Raw genomic sequence first — 18,004 nt, forward strand, 5'->3', positions numbered from 1 at the left:
GCTCGTCTGGAAAGTCCATTGCAGACCTTCTTCCAGATTTCTGGAATTTCTCCACCACCACAGAGATCTTTTTGCTTTCGTGGTGATTCTGATGGATTTCTCCAGATATTCCGGATAAGACCAACTCTGGAGGATGTCTCTCTGGAGAAGACGGGAATGCAGCCTTGCCCACTGTACTGCAGGGATAGCGGCTGTGAGCAAGCCCAGAGCTGCAATGGCCGACCTGACAGTAACTTGATGATTGGTTTGCAACCGGGCAACTGCGTTCTGAGTTTTCACGATCTTCTCTTGCAGTAGAAATACCTTCTGGAGGACCGAATCTATTCTGTATCACAGAAATTTTATCTGCTGAGATGGAATCAAACTGGATTTCTCCAAATTCATGAGCCACCCCAGACTCTCTAGGTGGTCCTTAGTCTCCTGGAGGTGTACCAACGCCTGGCTCTTGGATTCTGCAAAAATTAGCAGATCGTCCAGATAAGGGACAATGGAAATACCCCTCAGCCTTAACGGCTCTAGAGCATCCACCATCACTTTGGTAAACACCCTTGGAGAAGATGAGGCCAAAGGGGAGGGCCCTGAACTGCAGATGCCAGACCGATTCCCCCATATTGACCGCCAGCCTTAGGAATTTCTGGCACTCCTGATTTATTGGGATGTGCAGGTAAGCGTCCCTCAGATCCAAGGATGCCATGAAACAGTTTGGGGACAACAGTTTGGTCACTGAATAGATGGTGTCCATCCTGAAGTGCTTGTACCGAATTGATCTGTTCAGATTCTTTAGATTTAGGATCATCCGGTACTTGCCTGAGGGCTTTTTTACTAGAAAAATCTGAGAATAAAACCCACGGCCTTGTTGCCCCTTGGGGACTTGGATAATAACTTCCTGTTGAATCAGCTCTTGTAAAAGAGACATCATTGAGGAAGCCTCTTCCGGATCCCTTGGAAGGGGAGTAACAGAGAATCTGCTTGGGGGAGTCTCCGAAAATTCCAGTTTGTATCCTTGAGCCACTATATTCCTTACAAAGGGGCTTGCGGATACCTCTTCCCATCGTGGGAGGAACCATAACAGTCTTCCTCCCACTGGAAGACTGCTGTCACTTGCTTTTATTCGCCTAGTCAGGTGGTCTGAAGAGGACTCCACCTTTCCCTTTGCCTTTTTGGGAGGCCCATCTTGATCTCTGATCTTGTTCATGACCTCTGTTGGCTTGTTGAACAGAACGAAATCTCTTTTTAGGAGGCGATTTCTTTTTATCCGCCGTTCTGTCAAGAATTGCTTCCAATTCTGGCCCGAAAAGCAAGTCACCGGTAAAAGGTAAACCACAGAGTTTCACCTTAGAAGCTGAATCACCTGACCAGGTTTTCAACCAGACCACCCTCCTGGCAGAGTTGACAAGGGCTGCTGACCTGGCGGACATCTTAATAGATTCAGCAGAAGCATCGACCATATATTTTACTGCCTTTAGGAGCAGCGGAAAAGACTCCAGGAGATCTTTCCTTGCTGTTCCAGCCTCCACGTGCCCTTTGAGTTGTTCGAGCCAGCATTCAGGGTTTCTGGCTACCAAAGTGGAGGCCATGGCCGGCTTAAGGCTGGACGTAGAGGAATCCCAAGCCTTTTTAAGGAGAGAATCTGCCCTTTTATCCATGGCGTCTTTCAGAACACCCATGTCTTCGAACGCCAAATCCGTGCGGCGAGACACCTGAGAAAAAGCCGCATTCACTCTGGGCTTTTTGTTCCACAGATGTGCCGTATCCTCTTCAAACGGAAATCTCCTTTTTAGGGACTTAGAGAAGAAAGGGGCCCTCTCTGGGTCCTTCCGCTCTTTCTCAATAGATTCCGTAAGGACTTTATGAACAGGAAAAACCCTGCTTTTTGTCTGTTCTAGGCCCTGGTGCATCTTGTCATGTATTGAAACTTGCACTTTTTCTTCTGCGATTTCTAACGTTGTGTAAATCGCCCCCAGCAAATCATCAACTTCTTCCAAGGATAATTTGTATCTGGAAGATCTAGCCACCTCTTCCTTTTCTTCCTCCTCTGAATCCCTGAGGGAACAGAGAGCACTTTCCCCTTCATCTTCTGAGTCACTAGACACTGCAGATTTAGAAGTAGATGGCTGGGAAGATGTTCCACCCGTTTGTTGGGAATCTGAAATAACTGAAGGCGTCCTGGATAACAGGGAACAAACTGAGGACAGGGTTTCTGTGAGTTCCTTGAATGAAGAGATGAAGTCACTATTCTGCTGACTAGACTCTTCCTTCACCAGATCAGCAATACAGGATTTACAAAGTGGCTTCACCCAGGAATCTCCGAGTGGATTTTTGCATGAAGGGCATTTCCTTGATGCTGGGGCTCTTGTCTTCACTGTGGCTTTAACCTAGTAAAGAAAAAGCCACCATGAAACCCCAATAAACACTATTAAAAAACCACCACCTAGTGATTTTTTGCAAGGGAGAAACAGTGACCCACACCAAAAAGGATCAGAAGAAAAGACTCCCAGATGCATACATATCCTGTCAGACTGGGAACAGTTACTCAGTCTACAGGGCAGGCTCCAAAGGAGGGAAAGAAGAAACCCCAATAAAAAGCTCACATGGTACAGAAAAAGAGGCACCACTGCACCTCTCCTACCTGAGCTTGGCCGGCGCTGGCGGTGCCTGCTTCCACCGTGGCTGCAGTCCTTTCTTCCATCTTGTTTTGAAAGCGCAGCTTGCTGGCAGATCTCTCCGATTTAAACACCGCTTCCCGCGTCCTCCTCTGTGGACCGGAAGCGGAAGCGCCGACCTTGCGACCTGCCTCTGACCCCTGCGTGTAGTGCGGCCGGAGCTATCGCCGCCACGCCCCCACCGGAAGTCCCGTCCACCGGAAGTGACGTGGCGCGTCCCCGGGATCAGAGTCCGAAAGTGCAGGAGATTTGAAAGTCTGAAGCGACTCCCCGCCTGCCGACCTGCCGAAGCGCGGACCTCTGACGCCCGGACCGGATCCTCCGATGGGTTTCAGCTCCCTGAGCGAACGAGGTGAGAGGCTCCGGAGTATACCCCTTTGACACTCCAGGGAGGGGAGCTGGGATGGTCTCCATCTGAAACACCAAACAATGGGCAACAATTCCTTCTCTCCCCCTGGAGAGAGTGCAGCCCTTCCACATAGCTCCTGCAATGCTTCCACCATGGTGGAGGAAACACAAATGACTGAGGCATGGTGGAAGAGGAGGAGTTTTTATTTGCAGTGTTTCCTGTGGATTGGGTGGAGCTGCGCTCTCTCCAGGTGCTGTCCTGAAAGGCGACCTGAGAAAAATACAATAATTTAATAACAGCAATTTTGAAAAGGGACGCAGAAAGTAGGCCATCCCATTGAAGGTTGTTACAGTGGGCTAGGGAGGCAGCCTCCCCTCTTCCCCTGTCCTCCCCAACATCATAGATGTCTGCTGCTACATAAACAAAAACCAAGAAAAACAAACATTGCAGCCCTTCCAGCGAAAACAGGGACCCAGAGAAGACACAATACACATGGAGGGTACTTACATTCACCTTCAGGGCAGGTGTCCTCCTCACCCCTCTCTTCAGCTGTCTCCTCCTCCTCCTCTGCTGCCTCCTCCCCCACCTCCTCGCCCTCCTCACCTATTGCTTTAGCTACATAAATCACAAAAGAAAAAAAAATACACTAAAAAATGCAGTTCTCCAAGTTTTAATACAGACACAAAACACATTCACAGTCATAGTACTTACAGTGGGCCTGAGGGGGATGAGCCTCCTGCTGCTCGTTGTCATCACTCGACTCTAAAAAAAAAAAGAACAGCACAAGTTAGACACAATTTTAGGACACAAATATCCAGCTACTTATCCACATGGTAGCAATACACTCAATGCCCCTACAATTCAGTACATACAGGAGCAATAACATCAATGAGATTCATTGGGCATGTTCAGAAACAGGAGGTCGCTGTCCATTCACTATGGTGCGCCGCCCCATAGCCGACTCCCACACTAAAGAATGTAGTGGCTCCCACTTTCAGGTCACATGAAGCAGCCTGAATATCATGTGTTCACTATGAAGTCACATTAGTCCTAGCTCCACAAAGCTGATCTGAAAGGACCTGGGGGTACTAGTGGACAACAAGTTTGGCAGTGGCATGCAATGCCAAGCTGCTGCAAGCAAAGCCAACAAAAAATACTGGCATGTATAAAAAAGGGGATTCACTCCAGAAATAAAGAGATTATTCTCCCACTCTACAAGACTCTGGTCCGGCCACATCTGGAGTATGCTGTCCAGTTCTGGGCACCGGTCCTAAGAAAGGATGTGCTGGAACTGTAGAGAGTACAGAGAAGGGCAACTAAAATAATTAGGGGAATGGAGGATATCAACTATGAGGAAAGACTACAAGAACTGAACTTATTCTCTATGGAGAAGAGACGCTTTAGGGGGGATATGATATCAATGTATAAATACTGTACTGGTGATGACCCTAGCATAAGGCACAAACTTTTCAGAGAAAGGGAATACAATAAGACATGGGGCCACTCACTAAAACTAGAGGAAAAACGGTTTAACCTTAAAATACGTAAGGGGTTCTTCACTGTCAGAGCAATAAGGATGTGGAATTCTCTTCCACAAGCAGTCGTATCAGCAGGGAGCATCGATAGTTTCAAAAAACTATTAGATGGGCACCTTAAAGACCACAACATACAGGGGTATACAATGTACGGTTAACAACAATCACACACACACATCATAGAATGAACTGGATGGACTGATGTCTTTTTTCAACCTCACAAACTATGTAACTATATATTCAGAACAGATTTTAAACATTTACCAGTGAGCTGTGTTTTGTGCCCAGCAAGTAAATGCTACCTGGGCAAATCACACCACTTTTTACAGAAACATACAATTCAGAGTAGTTCAAAGCATTGCTGGTACACCTCCCCTCAAGAGTAGTTGACTGTTACCATGTTGCTCCCAAACTATTCAGACAGAAGTGTTTGGAACCAAAGGAGCCAAATTTAAAAACAAAAATACAAAAACATTATTTAGGCTCCACAATACTCCCAACGTGATTTCAAATTAACATCTAAAAAATTAACATGCTTCTGCTTACCATCAATAAATTGGAGCCGCTCCAATGGCTCACTCCCTGGGGCCACATATTGCAGGGTCCCAGTCCTCCTCCTCCCCTTCTTCACCAACCAGACCACTGCTTGGTCCCCATCAGCTGTGTCTAGAACAAGAAGACAAAGAGGATATAATTTAATGACAAATTCTAAAGGGAGTTCAAAAGGCTGTGAACACACACACATCCACATCTTTTGGCATATTTATTCCACATATTGACTTACCAGAGATTCTCGCCCCTTCCTTCTTCAGCGATCTTGGATTGCACCTCTTTATGTCGTTCCAAGAGTGCTGAAGGTCCTGCACAGACGTGTGGTGGCGGAATCTCCTCCACAGCTTCATTCAGAGGTCCCATATGATGATCTGCTTGGCAAAGTTTTTTAAAGATCAATTATAGCAGCGGAGGAGGAGGGTCTGTGGAAACAGCAATTTACAGTATGTTTTACTAAAAGAACTAAAAAATGTGTTATCAAAGCTCAAAACATACATAAAAAACCTTTAGAGATTTGTGACCAATGATTACCGTTGCTGGTGATACACATACATCTACGTACACATATATCTCCATGCCCTATGAGGACCTCAACATGGGGGTTGCATTGGGGAAAGGGGGCCCTAAACACCCACCTAAAAGTATCTTGTCGGCATGTCGAGGCTTTTCTACATAACCCTGGGGAGTGTTTGGGGGGGGGCTGTGGGCTTTCATGGATCATAAAGCCCCCTTTAAAAAGTGTCACCCCTATCGTGACCCCCACCCACCCAACCCCTATGTGTAATAAGTCTTTTAGTTAGCTGTTGCTTAACACTACCCATACTCATTCACAGGAGGGAGGGGCTATGATCTGGGAGCACACTTGTTAAAGAAGGCATTCAGAGATCACAATGTCTCCTGAGCACAGAGCTGACATAACCACTGGCCTGGGTTCTAGGGAAGAGGCCCATGTCCCCATCAACATATAGACAAGGTGCTCTGGATTTGGGGGGGCACCCATGACATTGTTTTATGCTACCTTTTGGCATGGGGTTTCCCTTAAAAGCTATACAAGCACCAAAGGCCACCATCTTCATTGGTGGGGGGTAGGGGGTTTGAGAAATGTTTTTTTTTTTTTTTTTTGCTAGTGTCATGAAAAATCTTTCTTTACCTATGCGATTTTGGGTGACGGATGGTAAAGATACAGTAGCATTTTCTAAGCAGACTAAGGCAAACACCCAGACACTCTCTTAAATGCAAATGTTGGCTTTTCTGTTTTCACGTAACACATCCTTAACTCCTTGGCATAGGATACCAATGTCACTTTAATTAACCACTTGCCTACAGTACACTTTCACCCCCTTCCTGCCCAGACCGATTTTCAGCTTTCAGCGCTCTCACACTTTGACTGAGAATTACTCAGTCATGCAACACTGTACCCATACAAAAATTGTGTCCTTTTTTTCACACAAATAGAGCTTTCTTTTGATGGTATTTGATCAATACTGGGTTTTTTATTTTTTGTGCTATAAATAAAAAAAGACTGAAAATATCGTGAAAAAACGCATTTTTCTTTGTTTCTGTCATAAAATTTTGCAAATTAGTCATTTTTCTTCACAAATTTTGGCCAACATTTATACTGCTACTTATCTTTGGTAAAAATAACCTAAGTAAGTGTATATTATTTGGTCTTTGTGAAAGTTATAGAGTCCACAAGCTATGGTGCGAATCATTGAAAATTGATCACACTTGCTCACACCTGATGTACTGAAGGCCTATCTCATTTCTTGAGACACTAAAAAGTCAGGAAAGTACAAATACCCCCCAAATGACCCCTTTTTGGAAAATAGACATTCCAAGGTATTTAATAAGGGGCATGGTGAGTTTTTTGAAGTTGTAATTTTTTCCCACAATGCTTTGCAAAATGAAGATTTTTTTTTTTTACAAATTGCCATATTAACAGGTTATTTCTCTCACACAGCACATGTATACTTGCAACTACACCCCAAAACACATTCTACTACTCCTCCTGAGTATGGCGATACCACGTGTGAGACTTTTTCACAGCCTGGCCACATACAGAGGCCTAACATTCAAGTAGCCCCGTCCGGCATTCTAGGAGCACAAATTACACATATCATTTCCTGACAACCTATCGCACTTTTGAAGGCCCTGGAGCACCAGGACAATGGAAACCCCCATAAAATGACCCCATTTTGGAAAGCAAACAGCCCAACGTATAATTTTTGAGGCATAATGAGTCTTTTGAATATGTCATTTTTTTCCACAAGTTTTTGGAAAATGTGGAAAGAAAACGAAAACACATTTTTTTTTACACAAAGCTGTCCATTTATGCAATATTTCTAACACATAGCATGTACATAGCAAAAATTGCACCCCAAAATACATTCTGCTATTCCTCCTGAGTATGGCGATACCACATGTGTAACACTTTTTCACAGCCTGGCCACACACATAGGCCTAACATCCAAGTAGCGCTTTACACAAAGTTGTCCATTTATCCACTTTAAGACTGGGCCTATTTTTGACACTTGGTGTTTACAAGCTAAAATCATTTTTTTTGCTAGAAAATTACTTGGAACCCCCAAACATTATATATTTGTTTTTAGCAGAGACCCTAGAGAATAAAATGGAGATTGTTGCAATATTTTTTATCACACCATATTTGCGCAGCAGTCTTCCAGATGCGATTTTTTTGAAAAAAATTCACTTTTTTGAACTAAAAAATAAGAAAACAGTAAATTTAGCCCAATTTTTTTCCATAATATGAAAGATAGTGTTATGCCGAGTAATTAGATACCCAACATGTCATGCTTCAAAATTGCGCATGCTCACAGAATGGCGCCAAACATTGGTACTTAAAAATCCCCATAGGCAACATTTTAAAAATTTCTGCAGGTTACTAGCTTAGAATTACAGAGGAGGTCTAGGGCTCAAATTATTGCTCTCGCTCTAACGATCGCGGCGATACCTCACATATATGGTTTGAACACCGTTTACATATGTGGGCGGGACTTGCGTATGCGTTTGCTTCTGCGCGCGAGCTAACGGGGACAGGGCGCTTTAATTTTTTTTTTTTTTTCTATTTATTTTATTTATTATTTTTTTATTTTTACACAGTTTAAAAAAAAAAAAATGTTTTGATCATTTTTATTCCTATTACAAGGAATGTAAACATCCCTTGTAATAGAAATAGGCATGACAGGTCCTCTTTATTGTGAGATCTGGAGTCAAAAAGACCTCACACCTCACAACTACACTAAAAAAGAAAAGAAAAAAAAAATTGTTGAAAGAGGAAAAAAAAAAAAAAGAAAAAAAAAAAAGCGGCCCTTTAAACCGGTTGCTAGGCAACGTCTTTTGACGTAGCTCCGGTCCTCCAAGACCATAGAGTTGAGTGAGGGCCATCTTGCCCTCACTCGACTTCCTGTCTCTGAGGATCCGGGACCGGATAGTTTTCCCCGCTGCCAGCGGGTCCGGTAAGCTGGGAAAACATCTGGGACGCGGCAGGAGGGGGGGGGCACCTCTTCCCCTGCACCGTAAGGGTAATTCCGCGGCGAATCCGCCACTGGGACCACCCTTATCTGAAAGCCGACCGCCCGCCGTTTCAAAAAATACTGGGGTTATGGGGGCTATCTGCTGCCATAACCCCAGTATTTAGCTTTTAATGGCCGACGCATATAGTCGTTAGGCGGTCAGTAAGTGATTGCATGTACAGTGGGTACGGAAAGTATTCAGACCCCCTTAAATTTTTCACTCTTTGTTATATTGCAGCCATTTGCTAAAATCATTTAAGTTCATTCTTCTTCCTCATGAATGTACACATAGCACCCCATACTGACAGAAAAACACAGAATTGTTGACATTGTTGCAGATTTATTAAAAAAGAAAAACTGAAATATCACATGGTCCTAAGTATTCAGACCCTTTGCTGTGACACTCATATATTTAAACCAGGTGCTTTCCATTTCTTCTGATCATCCTTGAGATGGTTCTACACCTTCATTTGAGTCCAGCTGTGTTTGATTATACTGATTGGACTTGATTAGGAAAGCCACACACCTGTCTATATAAGACCTTCCAGATCACAATGCATGTCAGAGCAAATGAGAATCATGAGGTCAAAGGAACTGCCTGAAGAGCTCAGAGACAGAATTGTGGCAAGGCACAGATCTGGCCAAGGTTACAAAAAGATTTCTGCTGCACTTAAGGTTCCTAAGAGCACAGTGGCCTCCATAATCCTCAAATGGAAGACGTTTGGGACGACCAGAACCCTTCCTAGAGCTGGCCGTCCGGCCAAACTGAGCTATCGGGGGAGAAGAGCCTTGGTGAGAGAGGTAAAGAAGAACCCAAAGACCACAGTGGCTGAGCTCCAGAGATGCAGTCAGGAGATGGGAGAAAGTTGTAGAAAGTCAACCATCACTGCAGCCTTCCACCAGTCGGGGCTTTATGGCAGAGTGGCCCGACGTAAGCCTCTCCTCAGTGTAAGACACATGAAAGCCCGCATGGAGTTTGCTAAAAAACACCTGAAGGACTCCAAGATGGTGAGAAATAAGATTCTCTGGTCTGATGAGACCAAAATAGAACTTTTTGGCCTTAATTCTAAGCGGTATGTGTGGAGAAAACCAGGCACTGCTCATCACCTGTCCAATACAGTCCCAACAGTGAAGCATGGTGGTGGCAGCATCATGCTGTGGGGGTGTTTTTCAGCTGCAGGGACAGGACGACTGGTTGCAATCGAGGGAAAGATGAATGCGGCCAAGTACAGGGATATCCTGGACAAAAACCTTCTCCAGAGTGCTCTGAACCTCAGACTGGGCCGAAGGTTTACCTTCCAACAAGACAATGACCCTAAGCACACAGCTAAAATAACGAAGGAGTGGCTTCACAACAACTCCGTGACTGTTCTTGAATGGCCCAGCCAGAGCCCTGACTTAAACCCAATTGAGCATCTCTGGAGAGACCTAAAAATGGCTGTCCACCAACGTTTACCATCCAACCTGACAGAACTGGAGAGGATCTGCAAGGAGGAATGGCAGAGGATCCCCAAATCCAGATGTGAAAGACTTGTTGCATCTTTCCCAAAAAGACTCCTGGCTGTATTAGATCAAAAGGGGGCTTCTACTAAATACTGAGCAAAGGGTCTGAATACTTAGGACCATGTGATATTTCAGTTTTTCTTTTTTAATAAATCTGCAACAATGTCAACAATTCTGTGTTTTTCTGTCAGTATGGGGTGCTATGTGTACATTCATGAGGAAGAAGAATGAACTTAAATGATTTTAGCTAATGGCTGCAATATAACAAAGAGTGAAAAATTTAAGGGGGTCTGAATACTTTCCGTACCCACTGTATATGGCAAACAGGTGACGATGACTGATGGGGTGACAGGTGACGATGACTGATGGGGTGACAGGTGACAATGACTGATGGGGTGACAGGTGACGATGACTGATGGGGTGACAGGTGACGATGACTGATGAGGTGACAGGTGACGATGATTGATGAGGTGACAAGTGACGATGATTGATGGGGTGACAGGTGACAATCACTGACAGGGTGACATGTGACGATGATTGATGGGGTGACAAGTGACGATCACTGATGGGGTGTCAAGTGACGATGATTGATAGGGTGACAGATGACGATGACTGATGGGGTGACAGGTGACGATGACTGATGGGGTGACAGGTGACGGTGATTGATGGGGTGACAGGTGACGGGCGATGGTCACTGATGGGTGACAGGTGACAGGCGATGGTGCGCGGCGGTATTGATGGCAGTTTCTGGTGACCGGTGAATTTTAGGCTACGTTCACATGTGAACGTAGCGATCGCGGGCAGAATCACTGCGATTCTGCCCGTGATCCAGAAATCATTGCAAATTGCGGGACGCCTGTGCATTGCCCGTGATTTGCAATAGCACCCCAAACGCTGTGCGATGTTGCTGCGATTTCCGCCTGCCGAATCGCGGTAACATCACGCAAACAACGCATGACGCCCCAAAGAAGCTCTTGTACCTTTTTTGGGCGTCATGCGTTTTTTGCGCGATGTTACCGCGATTCGGCAGGCGGAAATGGTGGCAACATTGCACAGCGTTTGGGGTGCTATTGCAAAAAACGGGCAACGCACAGGCGTCCCGCAATTTGCAATGATTTTCGGATTGCGGGCAGAATCACGGTGATTCTGCCCGCGATCGCTGCGCTCACATGTGAACGTTATGGGTGTCAATTTCTGGGCACTGATGAGGTGACTGTTGGGTGACAGGTGACATTGGGGGGGGGGGCTGAGGACTGTGTGGGGGGACCTTTATTGGTGTGATTTTTACTTTTACAGGTACACAGAGCAGTAACTCACTATTTCTAGTTCTTCTCCCCTCATACTGGAAACTGTATGAGGGGAGAAGAGCTAGTAACAGTGAGTTACTGCTCTTTGTTTACATTTTCTGATCGGCTGTGAATGGATTCACAGCCGATCACATAGTAAACAGTCACTGTCAGTGACTGTTTACTACTGCCGGTGACAGCTGTGTTCCTACGGAACACAGTGCCACTGACATGACCGCGCTGCGCGCTCCCGATCGCGCATGCGCGGTCATCTCCCGGCCGCCTCCATTGTGATCGGCTGTGTCATTGGAACACAGCCGATCACGTGGGAAACAGCCACGCCCAGTGGCTGTTTCCCCCCTGCCGGTGACGGGGGGTGTCCCGGGGTCGCGCGCCTGCCGTGCATTTCCTGGGTCACGTCATATGACGTCCGCCCAGGATAATAGCCGCACCGTCCCGCCGTCATATGACGGCGGGCGGGCGGTAAGTGGTTTGCTATGGTTGTCACCACATCCCTTTAAAAACATCCACATATTAATGACACAGGTTCTATGGCAAATGCTTGTGTTAATGAAACTCCCTCGATGATGGATCTGCAATACAGTTGCCTCCAAACGAGTGTAATTGCTATGTTTTTAAGGGATGAGGTGACCACCTTAGGATTGGCTCTTCTGGGAGGTAGGGCTTATGGACATGTGCTCAGCAAGATTGGCTATCTTATGATCTACAAAGTCCCAATTACAAGTAGTGAACAGGAACTCGCAGTGTGTATGTGTGTGTATATATATATATATTGTACGCTGGGGAACAGGAAGCAGGTGCAAAGCTCCCTGGTATAAGCAGTCTTTCAGGCACAGATATTAAAATCCAGTGAGGTAGTGACAAACAGTGCGGTGTTTATTAGTGCTATATACAAATCTATGTACAGGTGCTGTACAGTGCTTTAAGGAAAAACAACCAGGAGAAATAATAGCAAAACAAAAGCCTAGCCGTGTCCCGGCACTTACTATATACAAAGCAGGCCCTCACTAACAAGCCTATCGCTTGTCAGCTTCCACATACACAATCTGACAGTGTTACCAGCCTTCTGCTCTCCTAGACAAATGTTGTCTAATTTCCCAGGCTGAGAGAGAGCACTGCTGTCTGTCTCAGGTGAGTTTAAATTGGCCTGGGGAAGAGGACCAAGATCCAAACTGGATCATGGATCAGAGATCCCTAAAGGTATACGAGAGATGCCTGGGTGATGTATAAACCCCGAACAGGACTTTTCCTGTCTCTCTCTGGGACGCTCTGCTACAATACATATATATATTTTTTTTTAATTGATATATATGTATATTTTTATTGAGAAATATACATATATATTTTTTTTTTGTATTGAGATAGATATATATATATTTTTTTTTTTAATTGATATATATATATATATATATATATATATATATATATATAAATATATGTACATACACACACACATACATATACACACACATATGCATATATATTTATATATGTATATATATATATATATATATATATATATATATATATACCTGGTTGTTCATATGCAGCAAGTGTAATGTAGCTAGAATTAGGAACTGACGTGTGTGCTAACTACTAAGTGCATTGGGAACTGACATGTGTGCTAGGCAGGAAGTGCATGTGTGGTGCGGTGCACTAAAGTACATTCTACCTCCCCCCACCAGCTAACTGACATATCCCCCCATGCCTAAGGGACAACAAGACCCCTCCCTGACTTACCCTGCAAATGACCATGAGCTGTTCTGCGGAGTACAAGGAGGGAGCCATTGTTGTCTGTATCGTGCGAGCAGCAGTATGACTTCCGGGAACGTGTCCACACAAGAATAGGGACGTTTCCGGTCGCCTGTGTTGTGTCGATCGCTTGTTCGTAAGAACGCAGCGTAGTGAATACACAATACACATCCAAAATACACAATTACAATAGCCAAATAACAAAAACATGAGCTGTGTAGAAACTAATAGGCTTTATTGAACATGTATAGACATCATGAATCACTGTAGCAGTCATGTGAAATTACCTCCATCAAGGATTCTTTATTCAAATTACAGTGCAAAGATAAACGTTTGCTTCATGGATATTGGGTACATGGATACATGGATAGAGATGGCCTTGCGGTTCGTCAAGCGGTCGGTTCGCGGCGAACTTTGCTCGTTCGCCAATCATGCGAACATATGGCGATGTTCGTGGCCGCCATATTCTTTTACATTGTGAAGAACATTGAGCCATGACACATCCATCAGGTGGTACAGGACAGCCAATTGAGAAATTTCAGCACATGGACATACCCCTTACCTTATAAATAGACCTGATCCGGCTGCCATTTTACATTCTGCCTTTTGTGAGTGTAGGGAGAGGTTTGCTGTGTGGAGCAGGGATAGACTGCCAGTGACACAAATCGCTAGGTAATAGGTCCACAAAAGTCCTTTTAAGGACTAGTATAGGTGTACTATTGTTTGGCCTACAGTTGTATTCAAAATTATTCAACCCCCAATGCTGTAAAGGGTTTTAGGGAATTTAGTGTACATTTGTAATTGTATTCAGAATGAAATCCTACAAGGACTTGTTAACCACTTGCCTACTGTGCACTTAAACACCCTTCCCATCCAGGCCAATTTTCAGCTTTCAGTGCTGCCACACTTTGACTGGCAATTGGTGGTCATGCTACACTGTACCCATATGAAATTTTTATCATTTTTTTCACACAAATAGAGCTTTCTTTGGTGGTATTTAATCACCTCTGGGTTTATTTTTTACAAAAAAAAAGAATAAAGACAGAAAATTTTGAAAAAAAAAAAAAGTTTTTCTTATTTTCTGCGAGTAAATTTTGAAAATAAATTTTTCTCCTTCACTGATGTGCGCTGATGAGGCGGCACTGATGGGCACTGATAGGCTGCACTGATGGGCACTGATGAGGTGGCACTTATGGGCACTGATGAGGTGGCACTTATGGGCACTGATGAGGAGGTACTAATATGCCGCACTGATGAGCACTGATAGGCGGCACTGATGAGCACTGATAGGCGGCACTGCTGGGCACTGAGAGGTGGCACTGAGAGGTGCCACTGCTGGGCACTGAGAAGCGGCACTGATGGGCACTGATAGGCGGCACTGATGGGCACTGGCGGATGGCACTGATGGACACTGACGGGTGGCACTGATGAGCACTGATGGGCAGCACCATCAGTGCCCACACTCAGTGCCCATAGTGCTGCCAGTCAGTGCTCATCAGTGCCTAGATGAGCAGGCACTGATGGGCACTGACTGGCAGCACTATGGGCACTGATTGTGGGCATTGATGGGGGGCACTGATGGCGGGCACTGTGGGCACTGATGGGGGGGCAATTTGTGTATTTTTTTTACCTTTAGTAATCAGGGCACTGGTGATCAGTGCCCTGATTACATTGCTGTGTGTCCCCGGCGCTGTGAGGCTCCCCCTCCTTCCTCACACTGCAGGCTCTGTGTGAGGAAGGAGCGCCGGCGATGAGAGATGATCTCATATGTTTACATATGAGATCATCTCTCATTGGACGGCTTGATCACGTGGTGAATGGCCGCTGTGATTGGCCATTCACCACGATCTGTGATCGGCTGTGTCCAAGGGACACGGCCGACACAGATTCTCCCCGATGCGCGCTCGCGGGAGCGCGCGGGGGGCGTGTCACTGGGAGGCCGTTTAAAAACGGCCTCCCGAAAATTCAAGTCCGCACTGCAGCCGTATATAGGCTGTAGCGCGGATGGCAAGTAGTTAAAGAACCATATGCAACTAAAATGACATCAATTGGTTTTGTAATACAGTAGTAAATGTTTCATTTGTGAATTCTTCATTGACACAATTATTCAACCCCTTAAAATGACTGTGATACTAAGCTCCTTCTAGACATTTACTGGTGTAGTTACAAACATGGTAAAGTCAAGAGAATGGTCCAGGAAGACAAGAGAAGAGGTGATTACTCTTCACAGGAAGGGCAATGGCTATAAGAAGATTGCAAAGATGTTAAACATACCAAGAGACACCATAGGAAGCATCATTCGCAAATTCAAGGCAAAGGGCACTGTTGAAACGCTACCTGGTCGTGGCAGAAAGAAGATGCGAACTTCGACTGCTGTGCGCTACCTGAAGCGTAGAGTGGAGAAAAGTCCCCTGTGACTGCTGAGGAACTGAGAAAAGATTTGTCAGATGTGGGTACTGAAGTTTCTGCTCAGACAATATGGCGCACACTGCGTAATGAAGGCCTCCATGCCAGAACTGCCAGGCGCACCCCCTTGCTGTCTCCAAAGAATAAGAAGAGTCGACTGCAGTATGCCAAAAGTCATGTGGACAAACCACAGAAGTTTTGGGATAGTGTTCTGTGGACTGATGAAACAAAATTAGAACTCTTTGGGCCCATGGATCAACGCTATGTTTGGAGGAGGAAGAACAAGGCCTATGAAGAAAAGAACACCTTGCCTACTGTGAAGCATGGCGAGGGGTCAATCATGCTTTGGGGCTGTTTTGCTTCTGCAGGTACAGGGAAGCTTCAGCGTGTGCAAGGTACCATGAATTCTCTTCAGTACCAGGAGATATTGGATGACAATGTGATGCAGTCCGTCACAAACCTGAGGCTTGGGAGACGTTGGACCTTTCAACAGGACAATGATCCCAAGCATACCTCCAAGTCCACTAGAGCATGGTTGCAGATTAAAGGCTGGAACATTTTGGAGTGGCCATCACAGTCACCAGACTTAAATCCGATTGAGAACCTCTGGTGGGACTTAAAGAAAGCAGTTGCAGTGCACAAGCCTAAGAAAGTGACTGAACTGGAGGCTTTTGCCCATGACGAATGGGCGCAGATACCCGTAGATCGCTGCAAGACACTTGTGTCAAGCTATGCTTTCCGTTTAAAAGCTGTTATAACTGTAAAAGGATGTTGTACTAAGTACTAAGATTGAATGTCACTTGGGGGTTGAATAAAACTGATAATGATGTGAGCACAGAAAAGACATTTGTGGTTATTTCATTATAAATGTTATGTTATATTTGTCTGACCTACACGTGCCTCTTTGATTTAATTGTAAGCAGGATGACTGTATGATCAAAATCAATGTCAAACTGGCCAAAACAATCAATTTTAGTGGGGGTTGAATAATTTTGAATACAACTGTATATTCTGTCTTCTCTAGAGACTTTTGTCACAGACAAAGACACCACCAACATATACCCTCCGCTTGAGTTACAGGAATTATTTTCTGATCCATCAAAAGACATTTACGATGCGCAGCCATTCTTGGCATCGGATCAGGAAGAGGAGGGAGCAACAGCCACCACTCGGCAGTCTGACGACAGTATCCAGATCAGCCCAAGGAGGTTGGTCCCCGCTGTTGCTGCCTACTCCGACATCTCTAATGTTAGTGGTGGGGAAGGTGACGTTGATGATGCAGAGGCAAAATTTCTGCAGTACCCAAATACACTATTATGAAAGTATATTGTTATATAACACCTCGCTTCAATCTGTCGCTTTGGGGGGACACTGGTCTATCACACCAGTTATAATACTTTTTTCTAATTGCGTTTGTCACTCTTTGTAGTATCGCTGCAGAACCAATCACCAGTCACAATGCTGCACAATACAAATCCACTATAATATGCTTTCTATATTCATCCAGCATTGCGACTTCCTCATCTTCCTGCTCCTGCTCCTCGACGGCTTGATCAATGACATGACACAATGCATGCTCCAGAAAGAAGGCGTAATCTACGATGTCACTGATGGCGCCCTGGCTGCGACTGACCAGTTTGGTGATCTCATCAAATGGCCGCAGAAGTCTGCATGCGTCGCGCATGAGCAGCCACTGGCGCGGTGAAAAAACCCAAGCTCCCCAGAACCTGTCCTGCCGCAGAGTTCGTACAGGTAGTCGTTAACTGCACGTTTCTGCTGGAGCAGCCTATCAAGCATATATACAAGGTTGAGTCCCATCACGTCGGGCAGTCACAAATAAGATGTCTGATGGGCAGGTTGTGTCGCCGTTGAATGTCAGCAAGGTGAGCCATGGCTGTGTAACATCTTCTGAAATGGGCCGAGATTTTCCTGGCTTGCCGCAAGACGTCCTGTACGCCAGGGTATTTGACAACGAATCGCTGCATGACCAAGTTCAGGACGTGTGCCATGCATGGCACGTGTGTAATTTTGCCCTGTTTCAGCACGCTCAGCAGATTGGCACCGGTATCGCACACCACTTTACCAACTGTCAAATTGAGTGGTGTTAGCCACTGATCTGCCTGTGAATGCAAAGCTGAAAGGAGTGCAGGACCAGTGTGGCTTTTGGCTTCCAGGCACAACAGACGCAGCACAGCATGGCAACGTCTCACCTGGCATGTCGAATAGGTTCTGGGGATCTTGGGAGGCGCAGCGGAAGAGACGGTAGCAGCGGAAAAGGAGGAGTCAGCCGAGGAGGAGAGGGAGGATGGAGTAGGAGGAGGCAGGCCTGCATGCAATCCATTGCAGTAAAACCAAATCTACACGGGTGCCACGGGTTACTTGCTTGATGGCTTTAGAAGATTCA

Source organism: Pelophylax lessonae, assembly GCF_965119305.1.
Source record: "Pelophylax lessonae genome assembly, chromosome: 3".
Lineage (NCBI taxonomy): Eukaryota > Metazoa > Chordata > Amphibia > Anura > Ranidae > Pelophylax > Pelophylax lessonae.